General features: G+C 41.0%; 1 protein-coding gene across 10 annotated transcripts in view; it reads left to right on the top strand.

Moving 5' to 3' along the window:
- The first annotated feature begins 313 nt into the window (after window positions 1–313).
- Window positions 314–17059, top strand: part of LOC123957015 (R3H domain-containing protein 2) — a 74336-nt gene continuing 57590 nt past the window's right edge. For 7 of the 10 annotated variants that reach the window (XM_046029610.1, XM_046029606.1, XM_046029611.1 and 4 more), the window contains exons 1-2: window positions 315–592; window positions 942–994. The gene's annotated coding sequence lies outside the window, so the exon portion shown is untranslated. Of the gene's footprint in view, window positions 593–941; window positions 995–17059 lie in introns of all 10 variants that reach the window. The other 3 variants (XM_046029615.1, XM_046029612.1, XM_046029605.1) reach the window with 1 other exon arrangement.

The following is a 17059-nucleotide window of genomic DNA, read 5'->3' as shown; positions in this document are numbered from 1 at the left end:
AGAAACCCTGTAGGCCTAATACAAACAAGAACTATCTTAATGTAATTAATCAGTCAGGAAAGTTTGAAGTTGACAATCTGTTCTGCATTTTTTTTCACTGCATTCACCCGCAGTGTCTCGCCTTAATTGCTCTCCAACGAAATATTAATATTGTCAAAACTGGAGACAACAACGGCACCTTATGACATAGGCCTATGTTTGTGGACAAAATAAGTTTTATATTTTGTGGGCTGTAGCGTTTGATAAGGCATTAACAAGTTTACTGTATCCTGAACGTCTCCTTGCGAAGTAGACTTACGCCGCTGACGTAACTGTTGGTGAGGGGGGGGGGAAAGTGACGCTGACACAGACACACAAGCCGGAGCCGAGAAGGGGGAATAGCGTTTTGTTTCTTTTTTCTTTAATTTGTGTCCTTTTATTCTTTGGAGTTTTGTTGTTATTTAGCTGTACTCTTAAAACGGATTCGACTGCCTCGGTCCTCAGCGCTTGCTAACTATCGTTAACGTTCATGCCGCTCTCCTCTCACGCGGCGCTATTTTGACAGTCGGGGTCGCGGTGAACTGAAGCTAGCAGCACCATTACATTAGCGTTGGTAAGTCATTCGGCTCGCTAACCAGCTAGCACCTTCTATTTTGAGACCTGACAGTGCTGGTACAGGTTTATTTCAAAGCTCGCCTCACTGTAAACATATGCTACCTTGTTGGCTAACCAGTTGTAATGTAAACGCTAGGTTTTGTGGACGTAGGGTTGCTAGCGTACACAGTAAAGAAAAGGCTAGCTAACGGGCTAACATTAGCTACGTGCTGTAGGTGGCTAATTATACTCTCCGGAGGAAGCAAGCTAATGCCGTGAGCTAGCTATTGTTAGCGTGTGGGCAAGCTAATATTTTCAGTCAGCTGCACAGCCACGGCTCTGACCATACTGCCATCTGTTCTCTACAGACACTACTTGAAGGATTCTCCACACGGACTCGCAACATACGACCGGCCAAACGGTGAGCTGAACTATTTAAAATGACCTGAGTTAACGTTAACTTAAATCGAGGATTTATGATCGTTAGTCAGATATAAAACTCAACATTCAACACCATCTAACACCATCTAAAGTCCGTGTTCTCCATGCCTGACGCGACATGGCCATATTAACATTTTATCCTTCTAATTTTGGTTGATATTGACGTTACTGAAACTCTGTGAATGAATGCGTGACTGAAGTGACCGAGTGATGCATTATTTGGTTGAATTAAAATTAAGCGGTTGGAATTTGTAGCTGTTCATTGCAATTAAGCCCACCTTAGCTGGTGACAACAAGGTGTTAATGCCACAACACCCTGTAGTATGTGTGTATCCACTGATAGTCAGAGACAACAGGAAACACGATGTTTAGATGCTTATGGCATAAAAAGTTACGCTTTTTTTGCCACACTCCAAACATAGGTAATATCTATCATCTTGGGTATGGGCTCAGTGAGGCATTATTATTTTCTTTGGTTTACTGAGATGAAAAAGAAACAAGCCTGTCTCTGATTTTGTGTTCCAATCCAGAATTTGTAAAACACACGGTTTTAAATAGTTTGGCAAGAAATACTTGACAAATGGTCATCGATCTCTGTGTCTTGGCTTGAGCTCTAGATTTTGACACTTGAGCTGAAAATAGATAGCAAGACTGTTGTGTCAAACTAGGTGGGATCACAGCACAGACTGTCAGAGCTGTGATTCAAACATCTGCTCTGGGAAAACAGCATGTGTGCCTGAAAACATAAATATTCATATCAGTTGGCATTGGCCAGTCATGTGATGCTGAGAATTGGCAAGTGGCAGGCCAGGACTGCCAATAAAGTCACATTTGATGTTGAGATTCTCTTGAAAAATCACAATTTGTCTATTTCTTTGCAGACAGTTGAGTAATATTAAGGCCAGGTTAAGGAGGTACGTTCCTGAGCAATTTAGATATATCTGGCTTAAAGCATTGGTATACTCAGTGATTCTTTTTTTTACCCCATTACAGCTCTTTTCTTTGCATTATTACATCGGGCACCTAGCTTTCCTGAATAACATTCAGTTGCTGGTGTAACGGCATTATCATTGAGAAAAGGCTTAGGCCCATCCACAGTAAGATCTGGTGGAGGTGAGTCATTGAATCAACAGTGTGCTGTTGCTAAGGCCAGTAATGAGAAAAATTGAGTATCCTGCCTCCCTGTCAACATGTTTCACCCCTTTTATCGTGCAACTTGCATATGTTGCTTCACTTATAAAAATGCGAAAGTGTGAATATAGGTTAATTTATTACAGTCAGACAAGTGTAAGAAATGTAAGAGATAATTGTTAAATGTGCTTATGCATTTGTTTGGTTTGCAAGATGTGACTACAAACAGTTCTTCATTCATACACCAGTAGAACATTTTGTGTTGGTGGTAACCTACTTTCTGCTACTGTATTCACTTCCTACTATCAAATATTTATACAAGCCAAGATGGTTGATGCAAAATTGCTTTTAAAACTGTATTTTATGGGCTGATGTAATTGAAATAGGCAGCTCATATCCAATGATTTCTGCATTTATTTTTCAGCCAGGTATCATATCTTCTTCTCTCTCTGAATCTCTGTTTGCAGCAGCATAAGCAGAAGAGTAGCTTTTTCTAGAGAGATTTGAAGAGCTATTTATAGATCTCTGCCAGAGCACCAAGCGTGGTGCTGTTGCTGCTGCTCCTATCTCTCTCTTTGCTTAACCACTCCTGCTTCTGTTCCTATGTCTCTCGCATCTTTATTTGTTCCCTCTTCTTTTCCTGGTCTCTGTGTTTTCTGAGCTTCCTTTCTCTTGTTGTCCTCTCACTGCTTTCCAATCCTCTTGTTTCCATATCTTTCCTTCATTGCTTGCTTTGATATAAATTATTGATCAGAGCAGAAGGGAGGCGACTGTTTGCATGGCCTTAAGTCTGGACTCAGATTGAGTATAGCTGCCTGTCTGACTTCACTGTAATTGCTAATTGTAATTTTTGTGTGATAGTTCAAAGGGAAAGAGAAGAGAAAATTCGTCACATGTTGAAATTTACCGCTGGATCATACGATCCAAGCAGGAATGAGAAAGTGTCTGTTTTGTCAGTAAATCTGCTTGGAAATGACACTTTTATAATGAGTATTCATTGACTTAATGTAAGTGTAGCTTTCTTTATTCAAACATTTGGGCCAAAATAGCCCTCATTCAACTCATGCTAAATCATAAGTCAATAAGAAACTGGTTATGTCAAAACAAAGTTGTTTTTAGTAAAGGCCTGTTTGTAAATTTGCGGTGTAAATAGTAACTATTTTCCTAGTTACACAGTGATATGCTTGTTTAGAGACTGCAGCACCTTGTTAGTAGATTGTGTTCATGGACGATTTATCTGTGGTATCTTTGGCTACTGATCCTTGCTCACCTCCTCCCCTTTGTTCTTCCTGTTTCTAAGCCCTTCGCTGTCTTCTCTTTCTGTCCTGTGAAAGAGGCTGCCCAAATACAGAAGAAGCTGTCGGCCGACTCCACATCCAGCCAATGAGAGCAGGTAGCTGGCGGACCAGGCAGCTACTTTTTCACCGCAAAACATGTTTCACTCCCCTCTAGCTTTCTCTGTAGCTCAGACAATCCCTGCTACCTGCGTGTGCTAATCCATTATTTCACCCATATTCTTTGTCTTTCTAATTGCTATCTTTATAATAACAAACAACAGCTGTTTCGCATGTAGGTTCGCTCATTTCCTGTTTCACATTTCACATGTGTTTTCTTGACAAAACGTGGTTTGGAGACCAGCGTTGGGTGACACAGCCACTGTCAGCTTGTGTAGTGTGTGACCCCCTGTCACCGATGAGTCACGTAGTGTGAACGCCAGAACGACTTCACGAATCCCATCACAAGACAGCAAGTTGTGTAGTCTGAATAGCACGGCCATCGGCTGACGCTGAAAGTCGTGTAGTCTGCACGAGCCTTTAGTCGCTCGTCCTAACTTGGTTAGGTGAGGCAACAAGGCCAGTTGTGTGCTAAACGTCCACCTATCCATCCTGTTTCTTTACCTGCATTGTTGTGCTTTATCCACAAATCTTGACCATGGATTTGAACCAAAGACCATTAAACTGCGCTAGCCACTGAGGTACAATGCTGTCCCTGTGCGCACCAAAAGTGGGCCATGCTTTCAAACGACCTCTGGTACGGTTTCCTTGTGGTGTGAAAGCAAACGAACCAACCACAGGATTTTATGATAGCAGAGATGTGATCCGAGCATTATGTCCAAAGCAAAACCATTAATAAATCCATTGTCTGGCCGCGAAATGTGTTCAGCGATCTTATAATTGATCTGTAGGCCTATAAGCCGGTATGCTTATGAAAATCATTTGGTAACGTATACTTGTCAGCACCGATATTTCCCCTGATTAAAAGGTTAAAATCTGTTAGAGTGCCAGTAGTACTCCGTTTACCCTGTCAGTTCTTTAAGTCCATAAAACATTTGTGACAGCGATATCACAGTATACTGTTGGCTGATAAGCCCTGAATTATTACTGTACATGTCCTGTTTTTATGTTGTTATAATAGGCTATGCAGTTGGTCTGCTGTCTAACGTTACTAATCATGCTTATTATCAATGATTACTATATTAGCTCTTTGCGATACAGATTAGAAGCATTAAAATGCTGCAGAAACTTCTCAGTCACTGGAGTTTGATTTCCCCACGTGGGTCCTGATGATGCAGGATGACACAGCTGTCTTATCAACAAGTTACCTGTACGTCTGTGTAACGTCATGGTTACTTCTCTTGGTTCATTTGTAAAACTGCAGTGTGAACATGAACCGGACCAGAACTAACATGCAACAGTATATAATTTGTTTCACTTGGTCCGGACCAAATGAACCGAGCTACAGGTGTGAAAGCACCCTAAATCACACTGGAGACCATTTAAGCTATCTTTTTCAAGAAGAATTTGAAGATGCTAATGGCATAAAACAAATGATCTGTTTATCTTCACAAATCAAGACTTGATAGTCTAACAATGCCATAGCCGGGAACAAGACAAATCTGCAAGCTCATGTTTTATTTGCACTGGCAGATGCGGACAAAAAAAAATGTATAATCGAATCTTTTTAAAATTTAATTATGAATTTCGATAATTGTGACACCCCTACTCACACATCTGCACTTGACCACGGTGTGGTTTTGTGGGCTGCCATTTTTGAGTAATTATTAAAATTATTGATGTTAGCTTTGCTATTTAAAAATGTCCTGAGTTGTGCAGGATGTCCTGTGAGTAACGATTCCCTCTGACCAATCAGTGGTCTGCAGTGTTTTCACGTCACCTTTTAGTATCAACTCAGCTCTCTTGGAACCTCAAACGAGGCCATATCAAAAAAAAAAAAAAAAAAGAGCTAGCAATACCATGTAGTGGAAAAGCAGTATAAGCCAACCCCTTTAGCTATGATTTGCCATAAAGTGTCTATTTTTTTTAATAATGCTGGGTTGGGTCACATACATGTACGTCTGGGTACTTTAATACATCAGCAGGCTATAGTAAACGATATGATATAGCCCACCCCTAGTTGACATGGTTTATCCTGGTTACAGTTACAACCAAAAAATTCACAGTTACTCATCGAACTGTCAATGACTTGCTTAGTTACTGCTGCTTGAATGTCATTTAAAGCTGGAACTCTCTGACTTGGCAACACATTTTTCAGTTGGAATTAAAGCCTGGTTTTGTGCTGTCAACTCAAGAAGTCAACAGTCTGTGAGACCGGCATTCCTGGACTTATGCTACCTTACTCAGAGTTCCCTGCTGATGTTTCCTTTGATGCTGAACTTTTGACTGCCTCTTTTCCATTGCGTCTTTCAGCTGCCGTTTGCAGTGAGGGGGCTTCAGGGAGATGAGGCAAATATATTGTCTTGTGGGATTAAGGTTTTTCCTAGCTAATGAGGTGGTTTCATTACTCCCCCCCCCCCACACACACACACTACTATCTTTCCTTTAAACCCAACAGTTTTCATTATTTATTTTTGACCATTGCAGCAATGCTCTGTTTCACCAGCAGCTGTCAGTACTTTATGCTCACCCAGATACAGGCTACAGATAACGTCTCCATATTTTCACATGAAATGGAGAGTGATGAATGGTGAGTGTTTGCCTAGACCGTGTCCCTTACTTGCTTGCAGATGTAAGCTAATGTCCTTTTTTTGCACAAAAGTACCAAACCTTAAATTTTAGTTGTGAAAGAATAAATCTATTTACTGTAACCTCTCATATAAGCATCCTGTTGTTGTATCAAGTGTGACATACTGGGTGATTGGAGCAACCCTTTAAACAGCTGGAGTTCTTGCGTGCCCTGGGTTGGCTGTCATTGCAATTATATTGTTACAGAAAAGCAGAGAGAAAACAAGATATGTAAGAGGAATAGAGAGAGAGAGAGAATCAACACGAAAGGGAGGGTCTGAGGAGAAGGGAGCGGTGAAAAATGTGCGCATGATAGCATATGAGCAGTAGGGAGAGAGGGAGCCAGCTAGCAAGCAAGGCTTTCTGTTTCCTCTTTCTCTTAGTGCGTGTGTTTCATTCAGAAAAAGTGAGGGGGCAGTCAAAAACGAGTTTCATGTCCATTTTCGTGAAACTCATTAACAAAACAGAGCTGTTGGTACCTACAGACAGGAAGGGAACAGAGCAAGCGTGAAGACGAAAGTAGAATGAGGTGAAGAGTGACCGAGGTAAACACCCCTGAAACTCGGCTATTTACATGCTGCATGAAATGGAACTCATTCATCTGTACTACTTAGCAAGATAAAACTGTCAGCGTTGTCTCTGTCCCGAGCTGCTTCTGCCACTGCCGCTTCTCCTGCGATAATTCTCCTGCGATAATGTGCTTTTATCTGTGAGACACCTGATCCCACTTGGCTGGAAAACCACAGAGCTGAACTCTGAATACAGTAAGCATGTGCTGTGTGTGTCTGTCTGTGTATCTTTGTCAGTGAGTGTTAATAATTTGTAGGTGAGATGTCCTTTCACAACTCTTAAAATTTGGTTTGACGTGCAGCCAATGCCACTGTTATAATTGCCGCTTGACAATTTCCATTGTTGCTCTTTAAGTTCGTGCAGCAATGTATTTCATTATAACTAGTAAAACTGCAAAAATCATTTGATCATCTGCTGGAAGATAGTTTGATAATCCATACATACCGTTTCTTCTTATAAGTGTAACTCATTTTATCAGTGTACTTTAAGCTGGAAGGAGAACCCTGATTGGTTTTACAGGCTGAAAGATGCTGTCTTTGGTGACTGTAATGGTGTTCGTTTGTGCGTTGAGTTGTCAGGTTATGTTCGTATGTGTTTGTACACACGCACAAAATGTGTTTAGTGAGGCAAATGCTGAGGTAATGAGGAATTCCCTTCTGTGTCCCTGTGTGGGTGGAGGCAGGGAGGAGGATGGAGGTGGCCTGGTGGGGGTGGAGAGTCACTGAGAAGTAGGGCGTCATTCTGCAAGACTGTCATAGTGAGAAGGGAGGCAGGAGTACAGGGGGAAAAAAGGACAACCTGTGGGCTTACATAATTCTGCATGTGGGAAGTCTTGTGTTAAGAGACCCTGAAGTGTATCTTCAATGATGCTTTTGGCTTGAAGGTGCAGTAAGAAGAAGATATACTTTATTTAATCCCGCGAGGGGAAACTCAATGTTTTCACTCTGTTATTATGTTAGTATTTTTACACACAGGTCCGAAAGACACACACATGCACATGAACAAACAGGACCCATAGCAACACATGGAGAGATGTCAGAGTGAGGGGGCTACCACTCAATGCGGCGCCCCGAGCAGTTGGGGGTTCAGGGGCTTGCTCAAGGCCTCCTTCGGCAGTGCCCAGGAGGTGAACTGGCACCTCTCAGCTACCAGTCCACGCTCCGCAACTCTGGTCCGAGCTGGATTCGAACCGGCGACCCTCCAGTTCCCAGCCTAATCCTTACTAATGATTATGACCGTTTATGAATGCAGCAGAAATTAGAAATCTCCTTTTGGTCTCTGTAGAACTATACATTTACACCGACATATGCCAGTGTTTTTCTCCTTTTTCGTAGAACATGATGTGCGGGAATAGGGAAGGAATAGAGAGGTGGTGAGAAAGAAGCAGGACAAGTGTGAGAGAAAGCACAACAGCAGAGCCCTCTTGAATAAAAAATCTGTCGCTATAAATAGCAAGCCGTCCTCATGGCCTCAGCACTGTTTCAGGTTTAGAAGACCTGGCTTTTCCCTCTCTTTTTCTGTTCAGATACAAAAACAGACTCACAATCCTCTTCATTGCCTCTTCCTTGTGTTCTTTTTTTTGTTCACTCGGCCTAGATCTGTCTTGTTCTGGATATGGGCTGTTTATATAATGACTGCCTGTGTGTTACGTGTGTGGACGTCTTTCAGCATTATAATAAATCAAGATGCATCAGTGTCCTAAGTGATGCACCCTAATTCAACTAGCTTGATGTTGGCTCATAAAATGACACTGATACCATGATTCCAACCCTCTTATCAATTAGAAATGCCAAAGACTGACAACAACCACAGCAACCCCCAAATTAGATGGACGCTGCCCATTTGGTGTCAGGTTGCCAGAGCTAATGATGGCTGCCCATCATGTCAGCACCTTTCTTGAGTAATAAAATACATGATTAGCTGTCGTAGCTACAGCTAGCTGTTTTGCCCTGGCTGACTTAATGTAGTCCATCCCCTCGCTTTAAGACATTTTGTGTGTGGATCCTTGTCTGTGCATATGGCCATTACTTTTGTTGTTTGTTTGTGACTTTGGAGTTCTGCTCCCCAGGTAGGCTAGTTGGCACTCCTGCAGCTTCACTACTGCAAACTAATTGCCAATGCGTGGGAAAAAGACTGGGATGAAATAGAGAAAGCACGAGAGGAAGGGAGGAAAGCAATCAATAGCAGCCCCTGGAGGATCTGTTGCTTTAATTGCCTTTAAGTCAGAAGGTTCACACTTGATCATCTGAAGCTTTTTTTTATTTCCTTACACTTTTTTCTTTAGATTTTGCTTGAAAACCTCCATACTCTTTCAGAGAGGGCCTATACCTTGTCACTTCTCCAAAGCATCTTACCTCCATATTTTTCTTTGTTTGAAATTTTTGCTTCCTCAACATATCAAGTTTTTATATTGTTAAAGGTGGGGTAGGCAACATTGGGGAAACTAGCAAGAGACAGCTAGATTTTGAAAATATCCTACTGAAAAAAACCCACCACCTCCCTCCAACACCTCTCCCCCAAAATGCATTTACATGGGCAATGAGTTGTTAAGGCTAGGCTAGTAGACCCAAGTGCAGGACTAAGATTGAAAGGAGACTGGAGTTAGATAAGAGTATTTATAGGGTTGAAGGGTTCAGATACTGAGCCGCGGAAGGAAAAGGCAGACTGGAAGGCTAGATTCGGGCAGAACCATGTTGGTAGCTGCTGTGCAGAGAAGGGGGGAACCATAACCATTAAGAGTTCATAGACTGAAGGCTCGTGCAGACTGCACGGGTTTTAGCGTTGGCCGATGGCTGTGCTGTTGACACTACACAACTTGCCGTCTTGTGACAGGAGTCTGAAGTCGTTGTGGCGTTCACACTACGTTACTGATTAGTGACGGGATCGCACACTACGCGAGCTGACAACGACTCTGTCACCCGACACTAGTCTCCAAACCACTTTCTGTCAAGACAGGTGAAATGTGAAACGGGAAATGAGCGAACCTACACACGAAACAGCTGTTGTATGTTATTATAAAGATACCAATTATAAAGACAAAAAATATGGGTAAAATAATGGATTAGCACACGCAGGTAGCAGGGATTGACTGTGCTACAGAGAGAGCTGGAGGTGAGTAAAAAGTATTTTGCAGTGAAAAGTAGCTGCCTGCTCTGCCAGCTGCCTGCTCTCATTGACTGAATGTGGATGTCGAGTTGGCCGACTCGTCCATATATTTGGCATGCTAGATATCTGGCAGATGTCGGCGATGTGTCCGAAATGTGTTTGGGAGCCATTTTGACGCGTCCTTGAGTAGTTTGCACATAATGACTGGCGACTGCCGATCGATCACTGATTTGCCCCTGATCACAGGCCGACGGTCACCGAGCTCAACGACCAGCAAATCAGGCTTAAAATCATGTATTGTGAACTAAGCTTAAGGGGCTGATGTGTACAGGTTCAGATCAGAATGTGGGAATAGTTGAGCTGGGTGGGGGTCCAGGGAGAGCAGGTGGGAATAGCTTTATTGTACAGTAGTGGAACTAACATGTTATTATGCAAAATTCACTTAACTTTTATTTTTAGCCTACTAAATGTTCTCCTTCTACAATCTGCCTAATATAATTATTCAAATGTGTTCATTATGTTGTTTGTTTTGTTGTAGCCTACAGTTTACTGATTAACTTATTAAAATGTAGGCTATTTGACTATTTTGATCTGTAACGAAATTAACTGCCACACTGCCTTTGTCATCACACAGCGCAGGGCTTTATTTTGTTTTCCCTTTGATGTGCATTTAGTTACATTCACTGCTGGGATCAGAGGTCAGGCGTGTGGAAAAAACCCTCAAATCCCAAAATTGAAAATTAAATGCCTACCCAACAATCGAAAAATACTTCGTTTTGTTAAGGTTTTGTAAACATATCAGTTTATTATTAATTGGAAGAAAGTAGCAAGCTAATATTAGCTAGCAGGGATATGTGTCTGTAAAACCCTAGGTATACTTTTTGATTAGGCCAGTCTAATCTTGCACTAGCGTTATGCTCAAATGAGACTGGCAAAGAGAAGTACCCACTTGTTGGAGTTTCTAGAGACGGACGGAGGGAGCAACTAAAGAGAAAAAGTGTCAGTAACAGGCCTCTAAAACCAGTAGAGCCGCTTTTCAGACAGTTGAGAGTGGAGAACTGAGGACATGCTGTACTTAAGCAAAGCAAGATTAGGAGTGGTTGTTTTTGACGTCATTGGAAGGTTGTGTTAATGAATTAAGAGACTGAGGGACAGAGAGGCAAGAAAAAAGAGAAGATGGTGGTGACATCTAAATTGCTATCCTTTAGCAAGCGGCGGTTTTGGGAGTGGTTGGCTTTTACAGGTAAACAGATGGCATAGCACAGCGAGATGCTGACCTGCCACCGCTGTCAGGTCAGCTACGTGATCTAGCGACTCGCTGCCGTGTACGGTTTCTCTAATTAACACTACCTCCTAATCTGTACCGTGGTTGCAATGTTGCCAGTGCCATACACACTTGCTCTCTCACACAGGACATGGGCGAGTAGAGAATAAAGCATCTAATGAATTTAACAATGGCAACTCATTTCAAATACAAAGAGTCTTCTTTCGAGACTTTCTTAATTTAAAATGTGTAGTGTGAATAATCATCAAAGGAAAGACTTGTTTCTTATAGGAGTACTTGTGGACCTCTCTCACATAAGAGTGTGTTGTAGGTAGGACTGAACGATTTTGGAAAATCTAATTGCGATTTTTTTTTTTTTTTTTTTCACTGAAAAAAATGTGTTTTGCGATTTAATATGCGATTAATTTTTAAGCTCTTTACCTTCTGTATCATTCAAAATGGACAAGCCGTAAATGAGTGTATAGAATGACCAACACAATATTAGATGGATTAAACATACACTGTTCTTTGTTGTGGGTCAGGCCTGTGTTATGATGAAATTAAGTGATGCATGAACTGCATGAATTATTATTGAGCAATGGTGGAGAAGAAGTATCAAATTTTAATAATATTGGTAAAATAATTTGAAAGTCAAGTCATGGCAGATATAATGGCATCAGGTCAGCCTACCTACAGACCACAAGAAAAACTACGTTCACCACAGTGTATTATAAAGTAAGCGCTCAATACAAAACCAACAGTTCAACCACCAATTGAGTCCTTATCTCAGTTCAAATCTCCTAGGAGTCCATCTTAAAAAAAATAAAAAATAAACTTAAAAAAAGTGACGCCTCTCATGTTTAATAGACAAGCTTAGTAATTCTCACCCGAGTTCCCCACCCCGAAGCCTCCGATGCTGGTAAGTAGCGCACTGGCTGTAACCAGGCTGTAACTCAGGACAGACTGGGCCTCTTTCGGAGTTGTGTGTTTGGGTTGAAATGCCGTTTCACAGATATTTCCTGAGCTGACTGGTGGCTGTGTATTGCCACAATATGCTTAACTCACTACATGTGTCTTTTTCCTGTCCGTCAAAGCGGCGAATGACCCGGCGATTTCACCCACCACCAAGTTACCCGTGGTTGCTACTTTCATTCCCTGTGTGACACTAAAATAGTGTCAGCCCGTGTCAAGCTTAAGGCCATTCATTGTACAACAACAGGTCAAGGTACAGCGTAACGTGCAAAGTTGATGCTTCGTCTGCAGACTAGTTTACTTTCGTGTGTCATGCGACCACAGTGTAATCGCAGCCTTTGCGATTAGAAAATACCGTTTTTTCACATTGCGATAATATCGCAAATGCAATTAATCATTCAGCCCTAGTTGTAGGTTGTTGAAAATTTGTTCCAAACATGTCAAGTAGGAGATTGGCGACTAGATAAGGATTTGCACAACTGGATTCAAATATAGTCTTAACCCTACTTAGTTGAGCTTAGACGTCTGTCAAACAGTCTACACGGGATGCATATCATTTTGTGTCCACCGCTCCTATAGCCAAAAGCAGGCCTGTCATCATCCCCCTATTTTTGTATTTTAGCACAGTGTCTTCATGGTTGGAACATTGCAGTTGCCCAATGCCTAGTGTAATGGCAATGCAAAAGAAAAGAGGCCATGTTTTATTTGTCTGAGCTGACTTACTGTTTGGCAGCCAGGTGGCCGGTAAATAATTTGGAATCGCATCATCTAATCGTGGCTCTGAGGTAGGCTATTTTTTTTTTATATCAGCTACCTTCAAGTATAAATATCAGAACACTGGCTAACCGTAGCCTGAACCATTAACATGATAAACAGCAGGGCTACCTCTACTACTGACACTCCCCTACATTCACACACTCACACACACACACACACACACCAGAGAGTCTTTCATCTTCTGAGCCACTTTCTCAACGACAACACTGAGACTGCACAGAAACTTTTACAAAGGGCAATGCATGTGCTTCTAGTGACTGTGAAAACTCCAGCAGTCTCTCCGTTTCCAGCGCGGACACGGAGAGTCTGACAGCAGCTGTTCATGGCTGGTTAGCTCTGACTACTAGCTCGATATGGCAGTTCCTGCTACACTGAGCAGTGGTCAGTCTGTCGCAAAGTCACTCTGGTCGGTGTCTCCTTACCTTCCTCGTCACACACTATGTAGCCACGAGGTCACGCCCACTACAGTGGTTGTCCTGTGCCTGCTGCATCTTTTAAATATGCTGCGATGTTAGCAGAATTTGGGCGTTTCTCTATAAAGTGATGTTGAATTTTGTGTTATACTGTGTAGCTTCCTGGCCATGATATGAACCTGCAATGTTTTTCTCTGGTTTTGAGAACAGGGGTGACAGACGTCTCTGATGAGGTGAGTTAAAGTGCAACGGTGTAATGGTTTTTTTATTGAAAAAGTTCAGAATAAAGATCAAATGTTATCTATTGTCTCCTCAAAGTGATGCTAAAGATGAGTTTACATACTAAAAACTTATTTTAAGTCAAATAATGCCCAATGCAGTTTTATGGCTAGTACAAAATATTTTCTCAGTTCACCTGCCACTGACAGAAGAGCCAAAAAGTAAATTTTGGATGCTATGTGTGATAGAGAGATCCTGTTTGGGTTGTGTGTTTTATTTGCAGATCCTTACCCCTTTGAGCCTAAGGGATTTGAAGGGACTATATTTAGCTGGCTAGGTGCCTGGGGAACGAAGGAGGGAGGAGAAACACTGAAGAGCAGTTGAAGAGGGATGCTTAGTGGTACACTGAGCTGAGTGTTGGTTGGCTGGATGGATGTCTGAATGACTGGCATGTTGCCTTCCTGCTGGCTATTCTGGAGTGCACAAGCCACATTGTAAGAGACCACACTTTCTGCTGGCCCAACAGAGACAGTGCGGCTGTTTGACTGGCTGGATGCCTGACTTCCTGGTTAGGCTCAAGGAAACTGAGGAAGGGTCATTACACCGTAATACCAATGTTCTAATGCTCTACTTGTTGCCAGGCTTTGGTGCCAGTCCTATTGAAGACCTTGGATGAAGAAATGCCTCTACCAAAAGAAGCTCCAGTCTGTTATAAATTTTAGATTAAATGTAATCTAATCTGCATGTAAATATATTGTTGAATTAGCATAAAAGTCAAACGAAATGTACCTCAAAAACACCTGAATCATTACCTAAATAATAGGTAATAACCCTAATCAGATGACAATAGCAAAAAAAAGCACTTTTGGTGTTCGGCCTAATAAGTCAAAAGACCGAAGAAATTTTACCCAACAATTACTGTTATTTAATTATTATTATTACCAACTCAAGAGCCAATCAGAGGCAGCGTAGGGCAGGTCTTTTTTCTAGTCCGCTACACTGTGGAATCTGACAGCTGAACACGTGAGGATGGTAAAAGACTGCCGAACGAGCTGTCTGTTGGAAAGCAAGCCTGATGTTTGATTAATATATTTATTTCAAACATGTTAAAAAAGAAAAAAACTATTTAAAATAAGCATACATTCAAAATAACACAAAAAACAACCTCCCCCAAAAAAACTTTTTATGAATGCCAATAAAAGAAAACTTCTATTTACATGTTTGAAGTGTGTGTATGTATGTGTGTGTGCACACACACACACACACACACACACACACACACATACACATACACATACACATACACATACATATACACTCCTACCCCTTTTAATCTCTAAATAATTAACTAATAATTAGCAACATTTAATGTGCACAGTACAAAATTATCCAGTCAATTCGTGCACCCACTCATATATATATTCACACTCCCCACCTACATCTGGATCCCTGAGGGGGAAAAAAACCCCAAACAAACTTGTTGTTAACACTCTTCTTTCTCTCTGTATTTCTTGAATAGTTTCTTTGTATCTCTTTTTAAATTGAAATATGTTTGGACACTCTTTGACCTCATCTTTTATTTTGTTCCTTATTTTGACACCATATCTTGCTAAACTAAAACTTCTTAAAGGTCTTAAAGTTTGATGCCTCTCTTACATTGTACGACCCGTCTCTTTCCGAGAATATTTTCTTTACATTGGTCAGTAAAAGCTTATTTCTTGCTTTGTACATCAGTACTGCTGTTTGAAATTCAGCCAAGTCAGTGAATTTTAAAGCGTTAGACTGTATAAAATAATAAAAGATTGGTGTGTTTCAAAAAACCAACATTATGAATTATACGTGTTGCTCTTTTCCGCAGTACTATCAATGATTGTATTGTACTTTGGAATGTGTTTCCACCAATGAACAGTATATGTTTAATACGTTTTTTCCTGCTCTTTTTGTCGTCTATAACCACTCCCAAGAATGTTGACACCCTCTAAACGTATCTTTGCTTGATTGTTTGTTTTCCCGTTTCCAAATACCATAAATGTAGTTTTACTTAGATTTAATGATAACTTGTTTATGTCAAGCCATTGTTTTATATTCCTGAGCTCAGAAGTGATTGTGTCCAGAATCTGCTGTAAATGCTCACCAGTTCTAAAAATGTTTGTGTCATCTGCAAATAGTAAAATTTTTAGCTTTTCAGATACTTTACAAATATCGTTGATATATAACAGGGGTATTTAATTAAAATTCAAAGAGGTCCAGTAAGAGAAAATTTCACGAAGCAAAAGTCCAGAACATTAACATGCATTATCATTCAGTAGCCTACAATAACGTATAGCCTAGTTGTATCACCATATCTTTTTAGTCAACAACTGATTGTCAAATCCATAGACTGTATATAAAGGTCAAATCAGACACTATTTCAACAATATTTACTGTCATGTCAGTTTTCACATAAAACTGAAGGGATAATAAATAACTGCTCTGATAACTAAATTCTAAATTTAAGTAATCTAATGGCTGCATTTAAAAAAAAAAGAGTTTTTGTAAATGTGCATCTTAAAAGAAATTAATTTTATTTGTTGCTCAGTTTCAGAAAAAATAAAAACCGTAGCTTTGAGGAATTGAAATTGAGTCTCAACCAATTTTATAATTAACCCTCAGCACATCTTAACAAATGAACAGCTTTAATACCTCCTCTTCTCTTTCATTCCCTCTTATACCACTTTCCTACTTTCTCTTGTTCAGTGAGAAACGTGAGCTGTGGCTTATCTTGCCAGCTAGGATTGGAAATACATTAGAGATTCTGGTTTTGAACTTCCCGCGTGAAGAATGTACATGCGAATCTCTGTACATTCTTGGTTAAAAACCATGTGAAATTTCTTTGTCGTCTCCCCTCTTCCTAGGTGTGTCTTATCTCACTTGCGGACTTGACTCGCAATGCTCAGGGCCGTCAACGGCTCTGGCAATACTTATAGGAATGCACAGATTTGATTGGCTGAGCAGCATCACATGAGACAATTAGAGCACATGCAATTGGTCTGTGAATTTCATGTGCCGCTGAACCAGTAAAGTAAATGCTAGTGTAGTGAACAACGGTGTGGATTTGTGCATTTTACATTGAATAAATTTGGAGCTACCCTAAATTCCTTTCTCCTCCCCAGAGAAGAAGGGGAGGGGTCAAAGTTGCTTTCTCTAAGTGCTATCCCGACCATAAAACTGGCACCTTTTTGATTCCGAAGCTGATAACGCGGGGCCTGACTGTTAAACTGACAAAGAGACACGCACCAGCCATTGGCATCTCCCTGAACAGCCTATCAAAACTAGCCCCCCCACACACACGTTTCCGTGGCAACTGACCTTATTCTTTGTTTTATTACCACATCAAAAAGGAAAACCCCTGTCTCACCTAAGTGTGACATGGTCCAGACACTGAACTTTGGATGACAGAGGACTGCAGTCTCCAAATACTCAAAGCATTTAATTAAGTTAATTAAATCTTTAGTTGCCTGAATACGTTTGCCTCTATTTGAGTAGTTATGTTGACTGTTGTTGCTATCTGTTGTTGATATTAGTGCTGAAAA

The sequence above is a fragment of the Micropterus dolomieu genome, linkage group LG18, assembly GCF_021292245.1.
Source record: "Micropterus dolomieu isolate WLL.071019.BEF.003 ecotype Adirondacks linkage group LG18, ASM2129224v1, whole genome shotgun sequence".
NCBI classification, from domain to species: domain Eukaryota; kingdom Metazoa; phylum Chordata; class Actinopteri; order Centrarchiformes; family Centrarchidae; genus Micropterus; species Micropterus dolomieu.
Note: the sequence above shows the minus strand (reverse complement) of the source record. Positions and strands in the feature narration are given on the sequence as shown.